This window comes from Stegostoma tigrinum, chromosome 6 (genome assembly GCF_030684315.1).
Source record: "Stegostoma tigrinum isolate sSteTig4 chromosome 6, sSteTig4.hap1, whole genome shotgun sequence".
Lineage (NCBI taxonomy): Eukaryota > Metazoa > Chordata > Chondrichthyes > Orectolobiformes > Stegostomatidae > Stegostoma > Stegostoma tigrinum.
In genome coordinates this window covers 59818493-59842239 of record NC_081359.1, presented here as the reverse complement: position 1 = coordinate 59842239, position 23747 = coordinate 59818493, and the positions used below count along the sequence as shown (strand labels likewise).

Here is a 23747-nt window from a genome sequence, read left to right as displayed (position 1 = left end):
GTACTTCAGATGTGGTCTCACCAATGCCCAGTAGCATATCAAGTTACTTCACCTGAAGAAGCAGCACCCCAAAAGACTGCAATTTCAAATAAACCGGTTGGACTATAACCTGGTGTTTTAACTTCTGACCTTAATTATTTTATGGGCATTAGCCTATTATGTAGAATTAAAATCAAATGTTTGAAATAGCGCAACAACAAAAAAATTACAGCAAGTGAAAATGTAAGAGCTTTTGCATTGGTCTAATAGAATTGGGAATTGGTCATTTTAGTTAATAAGCTGATCCAAGAGTGACATTGACTGATTATTGGAGTCTGTCTCACAGCACCACAGGGTGCTGAAAGCAAAGATACACCTGTATCAACAACATTACATCCTTCACTCATCTGAGCAACAAGCTATAATGCACAAATAAACAAAGTTTATTCTTTATACACATCAAAATATGTCAGAAAACTTTCTAAATGTTTGGTGAGTGTAAGGGTGGAGGTTGTCAATCTCCTAACCACTACATTCGTTCATAGAAAGCTAATTAGTTTGTGGGAATTGTATCATCAACTGTAACACACACCCCCCACCAAGAGATCATTGAGTATAAAACAACAGGAAGCCAACATGAAATAATTTTAGAAGCAATCTAAAGATTTTGCAGACTCTTTGACACATATGGCCCCTGAGCACAGAAGACTCTTAGTTGAGAACCATTGGATTCAGCTGGTGAATGAAGAAATACCTTCAATTTGCAAAAGGTATAATTTTTTTGCTGATTTTAGTTCATGTATGCTCTTACTTGACAATACTTTGCAACTATGCATAAATGAAATTGCCTCTATGCACTGAATAGTTTTCATGAAAGTTATTGTTGCAGACTGATGCTCATCTTTTTGATATTTTAAATGTATTTGATTTCATTCTCTCCTGTGATCCAAGTATTCATGTGTCAAGGGAGCATGAATTTTTAGTATCTGATTGGACAGACATTAGTCTGACTCATATTTTTGTTATCCAAGCCATCTGTCAAATTCACAGAGCTTCATGGGATTACTGTGGTTTGTACTAGTGCTCAGTTTTTTCTTTTATTTTATTTTCTCTACAATGTCCACAAGTAAAATGAAAATATACTGCAAGCAAGGACATGGGTAAAGAGAAGCCAAGAAGATTGCACTTCTGAAAATTCATTTAATTCACATTTTCTTCTTTTGAGTGAGCTGTGTAAGGTATATGTTTGACGAACATCTATTAAAATATGTACTACCATTACCACATCATGATTCGGATCAATTAAATGAATTTGCGAAAATACATTTTCATTTTCACTTCATTGTTTTTAATATTACAGTAGTATAGTAAAACATAACCGTGAAAACATTTCAGACCAACAAAGATGATGAACTATCAAGCTGTATTCAAAACAGGTGGTGTATACATTGTTTTGTGAAGTGGCTACAAGAGCAGATCAGAGGCTAGGAATCCCGCAGTGGATCACTACCTTAAGACTCCCAAAAGCCTGTCCATTATCCACAAGGCACAAGTCAGGAGTATGACTGAATACTCCCACTTCTGTCGATAGGTACAGTGCTAACAACAGTCAAGAAGCTTGACATCTTCCAGGACAAAGCAGCCTGCTCGATTGACTGCACATCTGCAAACATTCATTCCTATACCACCCACACTCAGTAGCAGCAGTGAGTGCAATCTACAAGATGCATTGCAAAAAATTCACGGCTCCTCAGACAGCACCTTCCAAATCTGCAACCACTTCTATTTCAAAGGACAAGGGCAGCAAATACATGGGAACAGTACCATCTGTAAGTTCCATTCAACCTGACTTGGAAGTATATTACCTTTCCTTTAATGTTGCTGGGTCAAAATCTTGGAATAGCCTCCCCAGTTGTAGGCCTACCAATAGTACGTGGACTGCAGTGATTCTGGAAGCCAACTCACCAACACCTTCTTAAGGGCAATTAAGGATGGGCCCAAGTTAATTTCCAGAAGATGTTTCACTGATACTGAAGAGACAGAAAAAAGCACCTCCCATGCTAAACTGTGAGCAAAGTTTTAAAGTTTTCATTTGAAGATAAATGAAAAGTCTTCTTTATTGAGATCATGATTCTGATCAGACAGTTTAGCACACAGATATTTATGTTAATGGGTGTCTTATGAATTTCAATTGAGACACTGAAGACAGTGTAGCAGTTTTGTTGGACAATGAATCTCGGTTAATAAAACACTAATAAGAAATCTTTATCAAAAGGGAAAACAGATAATAGAAAACTTGTGTTTATTGCATAATCAAGAATGATCACTCTTGACAAAAAGATCCTTCACTGACCTGAATCTCATTAAAAATGTCAAAGAAGTTAATCAACAGCAGGTCAAGAGCCACCTTGAAAAGGATTACTGAAAACTGCTTAGAAGCCGAGGGAGATTGAAGAGTGAACACAGTATTATCTTGAGAAAATTGTTAAACCTATATCTTTATACATCTAAAAAATCCCATATCCATTGATGAAGAAATTCTCAGATTAAATCATTGGTCTGAAAGTGCTTATTGAGACACACCCTTAGTGTCCTTACTTAGCAAGAAGAAACTCAAAAGAATGCCTACGAGAATACAACAATTTCAGTTAGGATTGATGAGATTTGCTTATGAAATGTTTATGTACAAGCTAAACTTCAAAAAACAATAGATGTACTCTTAAAGCTATATGTTGCTGGTCTTACATGATGGGATATTTAATTCATCAAAGATATTGAGTTTTACATTCAATCTGACACTATGAACAGAGCTTGAAGTAAACTGCAGCAAACTTATTAGGAGCAGATACAAGATTAGGAATGCATCAACACCGCCAATATTGTATAGACATTGGCCAAATCAATGACTTGGTGGTATAGTTTATAAAACTTGCTTTGAACATAGAAAATACTTGAGTACCTTTGGTGAGATATTGTTCTACTGTGCAATGAAAAATTAGTTCTTCCAACTTCCCTCAAAGAAAAGATCTCTGAAATGCTCCTTCAAAGTCATTTGGGAATCATCAACTGTGGAGAGCATGCTCATTTATCAGTGTGGTGACCTAGAATTACAAAAGCTATTCAAAGAAATCATTCAGTCACATGGGGCCTTTTCATTCCCAGAGCCCATTTCTCTGGAAGGTCCCGTGCCCCTGTTGGCACTACGCCTGCCCCAAGCAGCGACTGAAGATACCATGATTTACTTAAATTTCTCCTTCCAGAGTTCCCAGTCCTCTCCCACTAACTATAAGGTCCCACCCTACTATCTGCAATGCCCCAAGACAATGACCATTCCCGAGTGACCCAGTACAACAAATTCCCCAGACTTAAACTGTCCATTTCCCCTCAGGCTATGTGGACTGCCATCTAAGTACATGGAAATAGAATCGACAGTGTGGAAACAGGCCCTCCGGTCCAACAAGTCCACACCAATCCTCAAAGCATCCCACTCAGACCCATCCCTCTCTAATCTACACCTCCCTGAACGCTATGAGCAATTTAGCATGGCCAATCCACCTAACCTGCACATCTTTGGACTGTGGGAGGAAACCAGAGCACCCGGAGGAAACCCATGCAGACATGGGGAGAATGTGCAAACTCCACTCAGACAGTCGCCTGAGGCTGGAATTGGACCCGGGTTCCTGGCGCTGTGAGGCAACAGTGCTAGCCACTGTGCCACCCCAAATAAGTTAGTTACCACTCAAGAGTGAGCCTCTGAAGTTGCTATTTAAGACTCCAGGGGAAAAATCGAATGAGTTTTTCTCAATGTTGAGAATCTGAGATTTTTCCTTCTTATCCTGTTTCATCACCTCACTGGCCATTACTCCCACTAAACCGTGGAGAAAAAGAATTCTACATTTGACATATAATATTTTAAAAAAGAAAATTGTGTAAATGAGCAACAGGAATTTTTCTACCTTTATAGGTGAAGAACATTTGTGATGCAAATACCTCTTCTGAATTTTAAGTAACCCATATTTTTCAGTTGCTGATGCTGTGCAATTGTATTAAAATTTTTCTGGTTTACAGTTCAGTTTCCAATATTTTAGTTTTGCCTTTTTAACACCAGCACATGTGTAATTGTTAAAATAAACCTAATATGTTCCTTTGAACGTGCAAGTAAAAATAAAAGACTTTTTATTTTCTCTTTAATTTTCATTTGCCAACATTTCAATGATTTCCCCAGGAATTTCTGCCTAACATATCACACAGTTCACAAATCTTATTGCTCAGAAATGACTCAAGAAATGTCAAAGCTGCAGAAGTAAATTTTGTATCTGCCTAATATTACCCAGTTAATCCAAGAATTACAATGCCAAAGATACGATGCTTTCAACTCTGGGAGCAGAAAGATAAGCACTTTATTTAACATCTAATTAAATGTGGTCACCAGAGAAATCACATCTTGCAAAGCTTTATCAGAAATAGATCAATCCACTTCAAATACAATGCATGCTGCCATGGAAAAGAACTCATGAATTTAGATAGAGCAAAATAGTATCTTTCATTTTGTTCAAATGATGCATAAATTGCTGTATTTAGACAGAATTTCTCGATTTTATTCTATGGTGATCTATTTTCTTTTAAGTTAGAGACCTGTCAGTTGAATATTCTCAGGGATGAACAACAGTGTGTTTTTAACTGTTGTTTACATCGAGCCTATGAACAAGATCATATATTTTATTTTGAAGTCTGAGTAGAGCGAATTCCTGCATAAATATGATATGAGCTAAGCTCTGTTGCTGTATTCACCTCCAGACCATAACAGTGCCTGTTCTTTTACTTCTGGGAACCCTATACTATGACAGAAAAGTAACAAAGGTTGACAGTTAATATCACTGGGGCTGTACATCATTTCTAAAATAACTTCATGACCTTTAGTGGGTGTTTGTTACTTAGCTAGGAATCACTTATTGCTCACAACAACTTATCTTCATTGTCCTTTTAACTTGCGCATGTTAATTTATTTCATAGCTATGCTGTAATCATTAATTCAATTTTACATTATAATATTGTCGGCAGGCCCAGCAAGAACAGCAATGTTGAGCGGCTACCACAGAAACTCCAGAGGCAAGAGCAGTAGGATTTGCACAGTGGCTGAGTGGTTAGCACTGCTGCATCACAGCACCAGGGACCCTGGTTTGATTCTACCCTTGGGTGACTATCTGTGTAGAGTTTGCACATTCCCTTTGAGTTTCCTCTGGATACTCTGGTTTCCTTCCACAGTCCAAAGATATGCAGGTTAGGTGGATTGGCCATGCTAAATTCCCCATTGTATCTAGGGATGAGCAGGTTCAGTGGATTAGCCATGCAAAAGCTTGTGTTGTTATGGATGTGTATATTATTATGGGCAGCAAGAGTGATTGTGCCAAGCGTAGGCTGCTGCCAGATACTGGCTGAACTCCAGCAGGGTCATTCTGGGGTTTCCAAATGAAGATGTTGGCGAGAAATTATGTTAGGTGGCCAGAATTGGATGCAGACATAGCCGTGTTGGTGGGGCAGTGTCCAGAGTGCCAACAAGGACACAAATTACCACCAGCAGCTTCTCCACATTAGTGGGAATAAGCAGGTAAACCCTGGACTTGGTTACACATTGACCATGTAGGTCTGTTCATGGACTCAATGTTCACAGTCATTATGGACTACAAAGTGGGTGGACGTTTATAGAGTTCATTTGTCAAAAGTGGGAATGATGATGGAAAAACATGGTGCAACTTTTGCAATACATGGACTCCCAGAAGTGTTGGCCACAGATAATGGCCACTGTTTTACCAGCAGGGAATTTGAGTATTTCCTAAAGTTGAATGATATTTGACATGTAAGGACAACTCCATACCAGACATCATCCAATGATCTGGCAGAGAGAGAAGTCCAAACTTTGAAGGCAGGCTTAAAGAAACAGCCTCCAGCTTCACTAGATACCAAAGTGTCCCGGTTCCTATTTGATTTTCAGTCACCCCTCATGCAACTACAGGGATGCCTCCAGCAGAGTTTAAAAAACTGATCATCGTAGACCTGGGATGAGTGTGAAACGGCTTCAGGAATGTCGGGGCCGAGCACATGACTCCACTAAGTGAGAGAGACTGTTTACTTCAGGGGATGAAGTTTGGTGTAGGAACCATGGGAATGGCCTTGCATGGGTAAGTGGGACAGTCAATGTGAGGTCAGGTCCAGTGGTGTATGAAGTTTGAGTAGGTGTGATGGTCCTAAACAAGCATGTGAACCACATGAAAGCTGCAAATTCACAATTGGGGCAGAAGGAAAATGTCCTCAGCTCCTCAACAACCTTTCTAACCGTTCTGGAACTTGTGGGTTATTCCTCTGTGTGAAGCGTTGAAAATACCCTCAGAATCTGTGATGGAGATGGCAGCTTTCACCACATCGATGCCTTTGCCACCTGAAGAAGAGAATGAATTTCTTCTGAGATGCTCCCCTGCGAGACTTGAGGTATTGTGCCTTATACACTGTATGTATCAGAGGGAAAGTTGGAGGAATTTGCGCCAATGCTAAAGCATCCAGGAGGAGATGGCTTATATCCTCAGGCTCAGAAGGGGAGGGATGTAGTAACAAGGTTAGCAAGGTAGACCTCATAGAACATGAGTTTCTTGATTAGGGCCGTTAATTGGGTCCATTCAGGGAGCCCTGGCTGACAGATAAGAACATGAGTGTCAGACATCCTGTTTGCTCTGGGATCTGGCTCCAAGGGAGCTGAATCAGTATTAAGGGCTCTCCACGTGTAAATAATAAGTGACTTGATAACAGGATACTGGCCTCTGTGGAATTATTTCAGTTTCACTTAAAATCTTGAATTTCAAGAACACAAGCACAAATTTAGGTGAAGACTTGCTGTATAGAAGTATACAACACAGCATTCAGCTATCATCTCTGTGCTTTCCGTCACAGCAGTCCAAAACTAATCCCACTGCCCTCTCCTTATTGCCTTCTGACTTCCTCAGTTTCAAGCATTTATCCAATATTTCCACAAATAGTTAAGGCATATTATCAATGATTGCCATTCTCTATGGTGAAGCAGTTCATTCTCGAACAACCCTCCATTTAAGGATATTTTCCCTAATGTCTCCACTCATCTTCTTACTGATGACCTTAAACTGACGATTCCTCATGAGCAATTCACCAATCAGAGGGCATATTCTTACTGTGTTCACTTTATCAAAACTTTGCAGAATTTATAAAAATCCCTGTTGAATCTTGCAACCTTCCTTTAGTCTTGGTGTCCCAACTGTCTTCACATAGGACATTTTCTTTGACTTAAAAGCCACTTCTATGATGAAGCATCCAAAATGGCTAAACGCTTATTTCCTTTCTACATTAGCCCACTTTAACCTTCTTAATGAGATTAACATTGTTCCCCAATGCGATGATCCTTTATTCTCCATTGTAAAATCTTCATAACAAGAAGAAACTGTGTATCGCTGAGTAATTTCACTTTTCATCCATTAAGAACAAAGACATTAAGGATCAGGAGCAATAGCAAGGAAGTCTTGCTAATTTGACACCTTTTTTCATTCACTCTTGGGACATGGGTATCACTGGCTGTCCAGCATTTACAGCCCATCCCTAATTGCCCTTGTGCAGGTGGTGGTGAGCTGCCCTCTCGCTGCAGTCCATGTGCTGTAGATAGACCCACAATAACCTTGGGAGTGAATGCAGGATTTTGACCTACTGATGGTGAAGGAATAGTGATATATTCCTATATACAGACTGAGTGATCAAATCTGAACCTTACCAGCTCAACAGTTTTTGAGAAGGCTGTTCTTTCCTTGTGGTACAGTGATGATATTGTGTTATCCTTATCAGATACATCCCATCACTGGTAAAAGTAGCTATGGCTACTGTTTCCTTTTAGATATGTTTTCAATATCAGCTCTTACAAATAAATTACTTCTCTAATGCCAATCATTGTTTCTACCTTGTTAAAAATAACTAATTAATTTGAACGAGCAGCCACTCTTACAGTTTGTTCATTAATGGTCTTGTTGAACTTCTGGCTTTCATTCTATCTGTGGTGCTGGGCTGTGATGATTTTGCACCGGACTTTTCTCCACCATCTCTGCATCCATCCTGTCACATTGCTCACAGGAACAAATAGACAGTAGACTATCAGTGTATGATGGCAGCTTCCTGAGTATCTAGCCATTTATGGCAATACGGTGATCAGTCACAAGCTGAACGTTGACTATAACCTAAGATATATTTGCATTGGAGATAGTCCAGAGAAGGTTCACTAAGCTCATACCAGGTATGGTGGGACTGTCTTCTGAGGAAGAAGTTAAGTGTTTGGGCCTGTACCAACTGGAAGAGAGAAGAATGAAAGAACATTTTGTTGAAACATGTAAGATTCTTAGACGATTTGACAGGGTAGATGGGGTAAAGATTTTTTTCCCTTGTGGGATAGTCCAGGAGCAGGGGGCTTAATTTTGAAATGAGGTATTGGAACTTTAATACAGAGAAGAGGAGGAATTTCTTCTCTCCAAGTGTTGTGAATCTGTGGAGTTATTTGCTACAAAGGACTGCTGAAATTGGGTCATTAGATCAGACAGACAGATTTTTAATCAGTAAGGGAATGAAGGTTTATGTGGAATACACAGAAAAATGGAGTTGAGGATTTTCAGGTCAGACCTGATCTTTATTGATTGGCAGAGCAGACTTGATGGACAGGATGGCCTACTTTTGGCCCAATGTCTTGTAGTCTTATGATCAGAAGAGTCTTGAAACAGACTGCTTGGAAAACACCAGGTAGGACTAGGAAGTTCACTTTTGATCTGCCCATCCTGTTTGTTAGATATGACACAACCTTTGAGGGCCTGCTATATATGTTCACATTTGCTGGCCCCCAAGAGATTATGCTACTTCTGGCCCCTGATTTTCCACCTCCTTTACCACCCTCAACTATTCTTCCTAAAGTAGGAGCAATAATCCCATAATAAACAGGCAAAGCTAGCTGAGAGAGTGAGAGAAGGCCAAAGATGTGAGACATAAACAAGTTGTGAACTGGAAAATCTGACAGAAAGTCAGGCAACAAAAAGATCCTCTCATCCGGGGACTTGAAACAGAGCTTTTTTTTATGTATCTTCAGACATTCCTGGAGCCAGTCTTGCCAGATCCTGCGGCTCTGGGATTGAATAGAGATTTATGAATTTTAAAGTTAAACTAGTGTACAAATTGGGGTAAAACCATCCACAGCATTACTTTTACATTTTAATTAAGACCTCTGGTTGCCCAGAGCAGGCGTCTGGACTGAAGCAGAAAATAATTGTCAGCTAAAACAACAAAATATGAAATCAGTTTGAGAATTGTTTCACAAGTTCTCTAACCCAGTTTTGTCCTTCTGCATGCATTGCTCCAGGCTCAGGTATGTGAACCTCAGAAATATTGCTAGCACCGCCAATTACTATATAATCCAATTATAAATATGGTACCAGTATATGAGCAGTGAATTAATTTCATGTATTTTTGCATTGTGAGCAATGGAGCAGTGCTCCACTGTTTTTAATTGTCAGTTATATCTGTACCACCTCCCTGCTGATGGTGGCAGGTAAAATATTCAAGATTATTGAGCTGCCTGTTCAAGTACATTATCTGGATGCATTGACACAATTCCGAAAGCATTACAAGGTAACTCAAAAGTACTGTTTTATAACAAAGCTTAGTCACATTGATTTTGTAATGTGTACAGTGTACTGAATTTTAAGGTCATAATGACCTCAAATTCACTATTTTCTACTGCTAACCATTCTTCAAAGACAGATCTAGCCTAGACATTTTCTCTGGCACAATATAAAACACATATGGCTTTAATTTTAAATCCTGAAAAATATGCTATTCATCTGGGAACTGTATCTGCCAAAAAGCACATTTCAGGTTTTAGTTGATTTCTTTGGTTTGCAGGGTGAAATGGTGCTAAACTTGTAAATAATTCTGATAATTATCTCAGGTCCATAATGCCACAATAATATTTTCCTTCAAAATACCTACTTTTATGCAGCTGTACAAATGCAGAGTAAAAGATTGCTCAGCCACCAGAAGCAGAACAAGTCTTCATGATTCTTCTGTCTTTCACAAGACATTATGGCTTCTTCCTGAGTAATAGGCACAGACATCCATCATTGATTCTAGTAATCGAGTGCAGACCCTTTGACTTTGGGGCCTTATCTTACCCCACATTACCATCTTTCAATCAATGAAAAAGGGTTAGAGGAGCGTTTAGGTATTTATGAAACAAACTCTGTGTTGGTTTTATCCATTTTCAGTGGAAGTGTTTTGGCAAGTGAGGTCCATGGCTTGAAGACAATCTTCACCTCATTTATTATACAACACACCCTTCATTTGTAATTGTGCAACCGAGGAGGCAGAACTGCTCCTCACTGCTGGCTCTCCCCGTTTTCTTGCCACTGGTACCATCTTTAAAGCCTAGTCACACATCACTCTATAGGCTGTAAGCTAGGGACTGAGCCTTCCACTGTAATCCAGTGTTGTTATCCCAGACCAAATGACACAGAAAGGCCATGCTAATTGGAAACTGGTAGAAGCCCATGTTAGTGCCGAATCCTGAGTGAGAGAACTCTCAGCAGTCTACTGGAGAAGGTCAATGATCATCTGAACTCTAGAAGGGTATGTGTTACAATCTTCTCTCTGCTGTATCACTGTCACAGTGTCACCATTCATACTAAGTCTGCCCCGCACACGCATATCACCAAGGTTCATGGCCTCTAACTCTCACTATTCCATGATCGTGTTCACTGTACTCTCACAGACATCAGCCTCATAGATAACTAACCTGTTCTGCCCTCTGAGTTTCTTACTCACTCACACACTGGGGATACCTTACCCCTTTTTTTGCTTCTGCATCACTACTAAATACTCTTCCATCCATCATATCCAATCTTTCTTTTTGTTTGAAAACCAAAAGAACTGCGGATGCTGTGAATCAGGAACAAAAACAGAAATTGCTGGAAAAGCTCAGCAGGTCTGGCAGCATCTGTGAAGAAAAAATCAGAACTGGGTTCCTTAGTTTTGAGGAAGGATCGCTGGACCCGAAACGTTAACTCTGATCTTTTTCTTCACAGATGCTGCCAGACCTGCTAAGCTTTTCCAGTAACTTCTGTTTTTGCTCTCTTGTTTCATTGCAGGAAATAATTGATCCATAATTGGACTGTGAGGGCCAAGACCATTAGTGGTGGGCGAGGGGAATGGGTGTTGTAGGGGTTTGGAGAGATGATACCGCACATTACGCAAATCACTCTTTTCAAAGAGAAAGTATTATATTTGGTAAGGAAAGATCACAACTGCTCATGTGGGGATGTGGAGAGCTGAATGTGCATGCAATGGGGTTGGTACTGTGACCAGTAAGCTTTGTTGTGCTATACTGTTCTCCCATTAACACTGACACTAACTCATTCTTAATCCGCATGAGCTTTTTCTCTCTCTCTTACACTAATAGGGTGACGTATTCTTCTGGACAATACAGCCAGGCCTCACCAGAGCAGAGCATTGAAATCCCAGCACAGAGAGGTCTGTGGTCTGTTCTGTTATGGCCCTAGTCCAAGTGTCAGCAGCATTACTATGCAGCATGAATATCTGTTCTGTGACTAGGTGACCACTTTATGGGATACCTCACTCTGTCTGTTGGAATACCCCTGACTTCCCAGTTGCTTTGCATTTTAATAAATATCTTTGCTCTCATTGAACATTTCTGACCTGGGGTCACTGGAACGTTGAAACAAAACACAACACAAGCTCGATGAACATCATTTTCTGCTAAGGCACTTTGCAGCATCTCGGACTCAATATTGAATTCCTCAACCTCACAGCCTAACCACATGTTGCCGGTCCTCCATTTTTGTTTTACATTCTCTCTGCCCCCTTTCATTCTCCCTCTCCTATGATCTAGACTTCTTTGTGTTCTGTTTACTTTGCTGTCAGCAGAGTGGCTCTATTTTCTCTCTTCCACAATTCAATATACACCCATTTTACATTGTTGTTTGTCTTTCATCAGAATTAATAGTCCTTTGCCTTTTGCACTGAACCTCCACACTATCTGTTCCATCTCTGTCAAAACACACACACTCACCCTCTTTGCTACACACACACACTCTTTCTCTCTCTCTCCCCACACACACTTGCATGCACATCCACGCGCACACACACACAAGCACACACACATACACAGACATGCACTCACACATATGAATCCATGGGGTGAATGTGTATTTGCAGATACTTTCGGTTTTGTTAAAAAAGTACTCAATTTATAGACAGTCAATCGTGTTTTATAAATTACTACTTTAGAAATAAAACCAGTCTGGCTCCAAACCAAAACACAAACAGATTCTAAATTTTGCCTCACACCCAACATGCATTGTCTGACCTAAAATGTCACCACTTCTTTACACCGATAAAACCTTTAGTTCTCTCTTTCAGGAAATTGAAAGGAATTCAGGGATTTACATATACATATTAATTAATTAAAACCTTCTAACTGATTAAAAATTTAACAGCATCTTAGTACATCCTGATCAACGGTGTGACCCTTTGATTTTTTACTTATAAATTCTGTGTCTGATACGAACTCTCTCACTAACACCTGGACAAGGAGTAAGACTTCGAAAGCTTGTGTTTTCAAATAAACCTGTTGGACTGTAACCTGGTGTCATGCGATTTCTGACCTTGTCAAAAATATAAACACCACCATTTTCCAACCCTTTTCAGTTCTGAGAAGAGCCACACTGGACTGAAAATGTTAACTGTGTCTGTCCCATCGCAGATGCTGCCCTCGTCCTCCTAGGTGATAAAGAACACTTTTGGAAGATGCTGTTGGAAGATCCTGGATGAGTTACTGCCATACAACTTATGGACAGTGTGCATTGCTGCTTCTGAGCATTGGTGGTGAATGGAGACAATATTGACGATGACATTGCTGATATAGCAGTCTGCTTTGTCACCAATGGTGTCAGGCTTCTTGAGTGTTTTTGGAGAGGCTGTAATCCAGTCCAGTGGAGAGTATTCAATAACAGTCCCCATAGGCATTTGAGAGACAGGAGGTGTATTACTTACAATAGAATTCCTAATCTCTGAACTGTTGTTCTAGCCATAGAATTTATACGGTTGCTTCAGGTCAGTTTCTAGTCAAAAGTAACCCAGGATGTTGATAGTAGGGGATTCATCAATAGTAATGGTATTGAATGTTAAGGTTCTGAATGTTGATGAATATGTAAATGGCGTGGTATACATCATATGAAATTATACAAGTTAACACATGATATAATTGTTGCAGAGATAATAGGAACTGTGATAGGGTTAGGAATCTAGACCCTTCTTCAGAAATCATTTCTGAAGAAGGGTCTAGACCCGAAACGTCAGCTTTTCTGCTCCGATGATGCTGCTTGGCCTGCTGTGTTCATCCAGCTCTATACCATAGTTGTAACAGTGTTAATGATTATGTTCAAAGTGCTCTCCTGGAATCCGGTTATTCTTCAAAAATAATCCTTTTTTTAGATTACCAGTCATTGTCATCGTGTTTGGTATGTATGTGTTACGAATTGATAACACAACACGGTGGCAGCGGTACATAAAACAGAGTCGACACTTCACATTTCAAGGGCAACTGATACTTTACACAGCGATAGTCAGATGACACCTGCAATCCTGTGAACAGTTTGTGCCTCTTAACTAAGGAGAAATATACTAGCAATGGAGGCAGTGCAGAGGAGGTTCACCACGTTGATACCAGATACGGAGCATATATAAAGTCTAGGAGGATGGGAACTGACAAAACCCTTGAAAGTTTCTAAGGAAAGTAGGAAAGAACTTAAGCAAGGAATTAGAAGGGCTAAAAGAAGTCGTTAGCAACAGGATTAAGGAGAATCTCAAGGTTTTTCATACATAGGTTAAAAGCAAGAGAGTAGCCAAGAAAGCCACTCAAGGACAAGGGAGGGAGTCTGTATGGAGCCAGAAAAAGTAGGCGAAGTCTTAAATGAATACTTTGTGTCCGTACTCACTGAGGAGAAGGAATTGATGGAGGATGATCTTGGGGAAGGGAGTGTTGAGTTTCTTAGCCAAGTTGCTATTAAAAAGGATGAGGTGTTGTGCATCTTGAAAAGTATTAAGCTAGATAAGTCCCCCTGTCCTGATGGGATCTATCCCAGAATATTGAAAGTGGCAAAAGAACAAATTGCTGAAGCATTGACAGACATCTTTGTGTCCTCTTTAGCCACAGGTGAGGTCCCAGGGGACTGGAGAATAGCTGATGTTATCCCATTGTTTAAAAGGGTAACAGGGATGGTCCAGGAAATTACAGGTCTGTGAGACTCACTTCCGTGGCAGTGAAATTATTGGAAAGGTTCTCAGGGACAAGGTCTGTAAGCATTTAGAAGCAAATGAACTGATTAGCGATAAATAGCATGGTTTTGTGCGTAGGTGGTCGTGCCTCACCATTTTGATCAGGTTTTTTGAGGAGGTGACAAAGATGATTATGTCGGAAAAGTGGTTGATGTTGCCTACATAGACTTCAATAAAGCCTTTGATGAGGTTCCTCATGGCAGACTGATACAAAAGGTGATGCCACTTGGTATCAGGGTGAGCTGGCAAGATGGGTACAGAGCTGACTAGTCATAGGAGACAGAGGTTAACAGTGGAAAGATGCTTTTTGGAATGGAGGGCTATGACTAGTGGTGTTCTACAGGAATCAGTACTTAGACCTCTGCTGTTCATGACCTACAGAAATGATTTGGAGGAAAACGTAGCTGGTCTAATTAGGAAGTTTGCAGATGTTGAAAAGATTGGTGGAGTTGCTGATAGTGAGGAGGATTGTCAGAAGATACAGTAGGATATAGATCAGTTGGAGGCATAGACAGAAAAATGGCAGACGGAGTTTAACCGAGACAAATGTGAGGTCATCCATTTTGGAAAATCAAGTACAGGTGGAAATTATACAGTGAGTGGCAGAACGCTTAGGAGCATTGATATGCAGAGGGATCTGGGTGTGCAGGTCCACAGATCACTGAAGGTGGCAGTGCAGGTAGGTAAGGTAGTGAAAAAGGCTTATGTCATGCTTGCCTTCATTGGGAGGGACATTGAGTATAAGGATAGACAAGTTATGCTGCAGACTTATAGAACATTAGTTAGGGCAAAAGGATGTGGATGCTTTGGAGAGGGTACAGAAAAGGTTTACCAGGATGTTGCCTGGTCTGGGGCATTTTAGCTATGAAGAAAGCTTTGCTAGACTGGATTTGAATGCAGGTGATTGAGAGGCGACCTGTTAGAAGTTTGTAAGATTGTGAATGGCGCAGATAGAGTGGAAAGTATGAGGCCTTTTCCCAGGGTGAAGAGATCAATTACTAGGGGACACAGGTTCAAGGTGCGAGGGGCCAAGTTTAAAAGAGATGTGTCAGGCACGTTTTTCACATAAAGGGTGGTAAGTGCCTGGATCCTGATGCCAGACGAGGTGGTGGAAGCAGACATAACAGCAGTTTTCAAAAAGCACCTGAACAAATACATGAATAGGAATGGAATAGAAGGGTGCAGATCCTGTAAGTGAAGACAGTTTTAATATGGAAGGGCAAAATGTGTTTGCATAGGCTTGGAGGGCCAAAGGGCCTGTGCTGTATTGTTCTTTGCTCTTAAAAACAGAAATTGCCAGAGAAACTCAGCAGGTCTGGCAGCATCTGTGTCGTGTAAGCAGAGTTACTGTTTCAAGTCCAATGACCCTTCTTCAGAAATGCTAGCTCTGCTTTCTCCCCACAGATGCTGGCAGACCTCTTGAGGTTCTCTAGCAATTTCTGTTTCTGTTTCAGATCTTCGGCACCCGCAGATATTTGTTTTATTCCAGATCTGGAGGAATTGTTTTATGAGGAGATGTCGAGTAGGTTGAGCTGTAAACATTATAATTTAGAGGAATGAGAGGCAACCTTTTTGAAACATAAAAGATTCTTAGCAGACTTAATGGCATAGTTGAGGAAAGGTTGCTCCCCCTGTGAAAGAGTATAGTACTGTTATATATTGTAGTTGGTGTAAGTTATGTTGAGATAAAGTCTTTTTAAGAGGTGAGTCACATGAGCACTGGTGAGTCACACTAATGAGACTGTAAACTTGTTCAGATTGGTATTGAGCTTTTATGGAGTGCAGCTATAAAATAAAACCTCCCTGTTGGGCTTCAGCAAACAACAAGTTTATGTCTTTCAGTTCTGACTTCAGCCTAGTAACTGTTCAGTATTGCATAAGGACCTGAGGGCATAATCTCAGAATACATGATTGCTCATTTAAGACAGGGCTGAGGAGGCATTGCTTCTCTCAGAAAGTTCGAGGAATTCCTCACCACAGAGGGCTATTGAGGTTATGTTGTCAAGTATATTCAAGCAGACATTGGTGGATTTATCATCAGTCAGGGAATCAAAAGTTATCAGGAAAAGACAGGAAAGTAGAATTGAGGATCGTCAGATCAAGTACGATCACATTGAATGGGGGGAGAGCAGACTTAACGAGATGAATGGTCTACTTCATTAAAAGCCATCTTAACACTAATTCTGCAATATACTAACAATAATTACGTTAACATTATTTATAACTGAGTTACACAGCAGACATTGTTACATTGCACACAATTTCTGTAATATGTGCTCTCAATAAAATGTTTGCAATGATTATTTTCCAGACACATAAATAATTCTTAAATTATGCAGTTGGGGAATGGAGCTTCATTGAAGCTTGTCCTGAAATTTTCCTAAGAAAATCAAAGGATAACAATTTCTTCCATGTTGTTGCAAATTGAATAATGCAGAACAAGCTGCCATATTTTCTTTTTTAATGGTTAAATATTTTAGTTGATAAATGGTCGATTTCTTTGAAAAATAACTGACTTGCTTTTGTAATCCCCATCTCATCACTTTGTGGTAAAATAACCCCCAAACGTATGTTATTAGCTAAGTTGAATGGCCTTGCATAATTTGGCACGGCTGAAACTGGTACTGTTGTCAGTATATCTTCCAAATTTTCAAAGACTCTGGTGTCCATTCAAATTTTCTACTTTTTATCCACAGCTTTGTTAAGGGAGCAACAACAGTGCTGAAGGCTGGGACAAGCATGCAATAAATCCACAAATGCTAACATAATGTCAAATTTCATGTTTTGGGAACAGGAAAATTTAAAATACCCAATACTTTTGCTTCACTAGATGCTATTTAGCCCTGTACCACAGTATGGTCCCAAGAAATCACCTTTTCCTTGGCAAAGTTCTAGCAAAATTTATGACCAAATTGGTTTTTCGTAAATGATCAAATACTCCGTCGAATGGAATGAATGCTCATCCCAGGTTTGGCCAAAAACATCTAAATTCCTGATGTAAATGCCACAGTTATGCTTTCTGTCAATTACTTTATTGCCTAAACTTTGAAATATTGCTGGTACATTTCTCATTCCAAATGGCATGATTTTGCATTGATTAATTATGTACAATATACTATACGAATGTTAAAAAGGTAAGATACCTTCAGCTCTCTCATTTAAAGAAATCTGCTTGCACCCCTTTTGCAAGGTGTTTTTTGTAAATCAGACATGTCCAATTTATTTGATACAATCTTCCAGTCTTGGTGTAAGATATGCGTCCACTTTCATTACCACATTTGCTTTGCAATAATCAGTGCCAAATCTTTATGACCCAACTATCACAATAGGTGAGCTCCAGCTATTCTGACTCAATCTTATGATGCAAGTGTCCAAAATGAACTTAATATTTTCCCTGACCTGAGATAATCTCTTTGGATTGAATCTGTAGGGGTGTTGCTCTATAGGTAATGCATCCCCCACATCAATATCAGAAACATAATTTTCATTATCTATTCCCACAAATTGATTCATTATTCTGTAACAGCCTTTATAAATCATCTCAATAATTTTTTTGGAGCTAAGACATGATACTATCCAAAACTTAGTATCCCTGAATTTTCCAAAATGATTGTTTGAAAAGTAACTTTCGAGCTTTTTGTCTTGAATTCATTTTACCATTGTTCTGATATTTCTAGTTCATTCTTTACTTCCTTTACATGGTTAGCACACTTTACTCCCTATTGTAATATCTTGTCAACATGCTAGCATGTCACATTTGCTGATTCTTCTTCCTGTCCAGAGTACTCACTATAGTATTCACACCACTGAGTTTCTTCCTGATTTGATAAGGACTGGTGAACCTTCATGGTTTCTTTTAATGGTTTCTCAGAAAACAGTAACAACACTAACACCTTGTCTCCTGAAACAAAATTTCAAATGCTTTTTTTCTGCTCCAGTTTTCCTTGCTTGTTAAGCCTCCTTCAAACATTTCTTATCCAACTTGCATGCAACGTTACTTTCTGTTGGAAATTTGAGGCATAGATTAGGACCATTATTTCTAAGCTTTGGCTTATTAACTTTAATTAATTTAAGTGGGCTTCTTACTGAGGGTCCACATTTTAATTTAAATGTACCAAGTCCTATAGACTGATTAGCAGCATCTCTAATGGGAAGTATTAACAGAGGAATCCATCAAATGGTCATTTGCAAGAATAGTACCAATAAGGATGGTTGAGATCTGAAGGACGTTGCTGTTAAACTGGGTTTGCAGCAGGTGGGGAGCAAACTAACAAAATGGAAAAGCCCAGGTTAAGAGATTTTCTTACCACTCTCTGCCATCATTGATACACATGACCTCTGGTTGCAGACCTTCTACGGGTGGAAACCCCCAGTACAATGCCTAACTGGTAGCTATTGCAATTTCGTTTTTTTTTAAACTTCTCAACCCCTCCATCTCTCTCCCTCTTACCAACAACAGCAGGCTGCAGTTCCTTCAAAATTGGGAAGTCTCCTAAAGAGTATCAAGTTTCTCGAGCCATCCTGCCACCTTTAATTCCAGGTAGGTACACACTGTAAACATTTATTGGCCATTCTTTCAGATATTGCAATGTCATGCCTTTGCCACTTGGAGTTCAGGCATGGAAATTATTCCACAGTCAGGATTCCATTCCAGAGAATATTACGTAGCCCTGTAATTTCAAGCCTGCAGTGAGCTTTTCTGCCTGCAAGCTTCTGACTCAGAGGTAGGAGCATCACCAACCAAACCAAGTTGAAATTTATAGAAAACATGCTGCATCTGGTAAAGAATGCTTTTGCTATTCACTGTCAAATCTAGGAGAAATTTCCAGGATAATTGCGTAGTTTCCTGCATAGGAAATTAGTAGTGATGGCCCATATTCAAATGTCTGTCACCCATTTGGTGTTTGTGTCTTCAGTCATTGTGGCGAACAAAAGGTCTCAGTTACTAATTGTTGCATTATCAGTTTTAATTTTAACCCCTCCTTCTCCCTATCCACCTCAGCTACATGACAGAAAGTGAGAAATGGGCTGTTAAGTCCTGATGGCCTGGGCTGATTCCAGTGTTAAATTGCAGATTGCAAGGATATACACTCCAAAGCCCAGGGGCCTTATTAAGTTTACAGGTTGTTCTCTGGTGATGTCACTGAGAATTCTTTTGCAGTTTTAGCCTGAGGCCTGTGTGTGTGGAGCAATCTTGGCTCCTCCAGCAAACCAAACCCTCCAGGAACATCAGTCAGGACCAGAAGAGGGCTCCCAAAGTAAGTTTTTAATTTTACTTTAGTATCCATATGGGTCTGGAGGAACATTGTAATTGAATTTTCTACAGTCCCACTGCTGTCATAGAATGCTAGTAAGCTCAACGTTACACATGCCTTAGAAACTGCAAATGTTCTCAATACATTCTTCAATTATATTGCCCGTCATGTTGAAAGCATGCTTTCACAAACCTTATTTTAATTTCCATTCAATGCTGTCATTTGCAGAGACACAAGAACAAATTTAACCTTTCACGTTGATAATCTTTCTTCAAATCAAGAGAAATTTGAAAACAGGAAGAAGAATTTTAAATTGAGGCCTGGCTAAACATGAGCCAGTATAACCAGCGAGCATGGGGGTGAATGGGAATTTGGGTGAAATAAGTGCCAGATTGGGGAGTTTAGGCTGACCACTGGTGCGTGGAGGGTAGAATGTGGGAGGCCAGCCAAGACCATGTTGGGATGGCCCAGTCTAGAGATCGAAAAGACACTGATAAGAGTTTCTCAGAATGTGTAGAATTGAGACAAAGATACGTATGTGGGTTGAAGGTTTATCTTGCAGTCACATGTGATACTGAGTTTCAGCTTTATACAGTGACTAGAAAGAAGAACAGGGTTGCTGGCTAGGAATGCAACTTCATTTTAAGAGCTGGATTTCTGGTTTAAATAGGTGGGCCATTGAAATTGCTTGCATAGGGTTGGTGGGCTGCTATCAATAATTTTGACATAAGGCCCAGCAATTAAAATAAGCAATGCAACGAATCTGGTGATGGACATCTCAATTTTATTTTCTGAAGAGATGGGAATTAAGGTATATGTAGATGAGCGTGTGAGGTAAGCTTTGATGAGAATGGGACCGCTAGTACTCTCCCAGAAGGTTGGAATCAGTACAGCACCAAGGAGGCAGCTCTACAGCCTCTCTGTCATGCATAGATTATAAATATAGTTTATGTAAATGTAACCAAGAAATCTGGCCCGATCTTCAATAAAGAAAGCAAACTAGAATAGCACTATACAGGAAGGGGCTTCAAAGAACATTTGATTCTGGACAACTCCACTACATGTCTCCCATGCGGGCACTGAAACCACACGCTGGACATTTTAATAGTTTGCTCGTGATTCACCTGGTTGCCTTTTGTTGCTTGTTGTGGCATTGCTGCATCTCATTGAAGAGATTCCTCACAGTTATCATGAGCCCAACTTGAAATAGCTTTTTTGTTTTTTTAAGAGTCATTGCTTAAATTGCTTCCTGCAACACAAAAGCTTGGATGGTTAGGCACTGTAGTTTGAAGGGTTCATGAAAACTCAGGAATCTGCTGATGATCATCATCTTTTTGTTGCATACCAGCTGCCCATTGATAGAAGAGCATTTCTTGTGGCAGTTAAACATTCCTGGTGCTTGTGGGGTTACTTGGATCAGCTTTTATGTGCAGTCAATGGCACTCCATATTTGAGGGAATCTAACCAGAGAAGCAATTCTACTTGCCCATTAGTCTTGGATGTTTACAGGGCAATTCATTGCAATTCAAAGCATTCAGGGCCGAGTAACTTCCATGACGACGAGTAATACAAGTCTTCCAGATGTAGTAGAAGCAGGCCTTCTCCTAGGAGGCTGCAGATGTCTATCGGCACTTTAACTAACATTCTCAGCATGCATAGTTACTGCTCTTCCAAGGGATCAAGGAAGCAGAACTTAGTCCTGTACAAAGGCAGTGCTTTCCACAGCTTCGCACCTCTCTCCTGTGTACCTCCTTATTCCACATCAGCACACTGAGTGGCTGGTGATTTTCTTCCTCTGTTGATGAGGAGTCAAATGTGTACAACATATTTCCTATCCTAGTCAGTTTGAAAAGCTCCAGAGTTTTGAAACAGCTGTAGCAATGCAAGAATTCTCTGCCAAAAATTTGTCAAAGGGAACTAAGTTGTGATCAGTGAACTTTTGTTTATCTGGGACAATGACAATTTTAACTATCCACATAAATTGTAGCTCAATCTTGCCTTTGTTTCCCTAAGGACATTCAGAAACCCTGGGAAATCCATGCTGACAATGTTAAATTTTATGGCCAGCGAAATTGAAAGTAAAAAGACCTATTTAAGGTTTCAGAAGCATTTTAATTTGGAAAAAAATAGCTGCCAGCCTAGGCTAATCAAGATCTAGACGGCATTGAGAAAGTTACTGACAGCATCTAAACATCATCCGCTAAAACTTTAAAGTGGGTGGATTCGAGCAGTTTTGCAGTCACGTTTTGTAAGGTTTCAATCATTTATAAGCTGGAATTAATTTTTAAATATCTTGCATTTGTTTCTTTCAATTTGCTATTCAGTTCCACATTTTCAAATGTCATCCAAGTGCTCCTAATTAAAATTTCCCAGCATGTAATTGGTGGGCAGTCCAAAATAATTGCCAGGATTGTTGTTATTCTAAATTTTTGTAAAACACGAATCTACATTTTTAAAAGCAGTTCAGAACCAATATCTGAAAGAAACTTCTTTAGTTTATTTAACCGAAGCAAAATATTTTCATGTGATACAATAATACTCTTCTGCTATTATGATTTTACCCTTAAAGTTATGCATCTGGAGAAGATCAGCAGGACATATAATTCAATGCTAAATTGCATAAATTTATTCCGATGTTCATTTGTTAAACACTTGTGCAATAAATCGGGCTCATACCTCATGTTGGACACTTTGGGTCAATCATATGTTGACAATTTGATCAGCAGCACTACTGGGGAGATAGTAGCCATTATCAGAATGACAGCGACATTCATTCAAAGTTAGAGTCATACAGCATGGAACCAGACCCTTTGGCCCAACTTGTCCATGTCAACAAGGTTTCCCAAACTAAACTAAGTCTCATTTGCCTGCTTTAGGCACATATACCTCTAAACTTTTCCTATTTATGTACCTGTAGAAATGTCTTTTAAATGTTGCAGCTTTACCTGCCTCTACCGCTTCTTCTGGTAGTTCATTCCACAATCTCTCCACCCTCTGTGAGAAGCAGTTGACCCTCAGGTACCTTTTAAATCTTGTTTCCTCTTACCTTAAACTTAATATCTCTAGTTTTGGACTGCCCTACCCTCGGGAAAAGATCTTTACTATTCACCTTTTCTATGCCTTCCATGATTTTACAAATGTCCAAAAGGTCATCACTCAACCTCCTACGCAGCAGGGACTCGCAGCCTCTCCAGCCTCTCCTTATAACCCAAGCCCTTCAGTCTTGGCAACACTCTTGTAAATATTTTCTTCACCATTTCCAATGTAATAACATCCTTCCTATAGTAGAGTGACCAGAACTGTACACAGTGTCCTATACAGCCGAGTCATGATGCTCCAACTCCTATACTCAATGCTCCAACTAAGGAAGGTGAGCATAACAAACACCTGCTTTACCACCCTGTGTACCTGTGATGCCACTTTTAAGGAACTATGTACCTGAACCTTCGGGTGTCTTTGTTTGACAACACTCCCCAAGGCCCTACCATTAACTGTGTAAGACCTGCGCTCATTTGCCTTACCAAAATGCAACACCTCACATTTATCGAAATTAAATTCTATCTGCCACTCCTCAGCCTATTGGCCCGGCTGGTCAAGATCCCATTGTACTCTTAGATTACCTTCTTCGCTGCCCGATAAACCACCAATTTTGGTGTCATCTGCAAACTTACTAACCATGCTTTCTATATTCTCATCCAAGTCTTTTATATGAATGATAAACAATAGTGGACCAAGCACCAATCCTTGTGTATCTTGGAATATTTATCGATCATGCTTGATTGTCTTGTAACCATGGGCTGGATTTTATGCCCAATGCTGTTCATGTTTTCAACAGGGGCAAGCAGTGGGGGAAGGTTTACCAAATATGTCAGGTGACTAGCCCAAAACCTTCACACCCATTCCTGACCTTGCCCCTGTAATATCGCAAGTGGGTGTGAGCCAAAATGGCTGCAGGTCAACTCTACTCTCGAATCAAAGGCAAACACTAAAAGGGTTCATGCAGGTTAGTACTCGATACACTGGCAGCAGTTATTGATGCTTGCATTCTGCACAGTCTGATGTGCCATCTATATTTGAGCCACCCAGCAAACCAAAGGGTGGCTATTGAGTGATGAG

The 23747-nt window shown here is 39.9% G+C and overlaps 1 protein-coding gene across 1 annotated transcript in view; it reads left to right on the top strand.

Annotated features, from left to right (window-relative positions):
- The window catches only part of aff3 (AF4/FMR2 family, member 3), a 194360-nt gene that overhangs the window by 14088 nt on the left and 156525 nt on the right, over positions 1-23747 (top strand). Inside the window, exon 3 of the mRNA XM_048533102.1 lies at positions 18836-18916. The gene's annotated coding sequence lies outside the window, so the exon portion shown is untranslated. The remainder of the gene's footprint in view (positions 1-18835; positions 18917-23747) is intronic.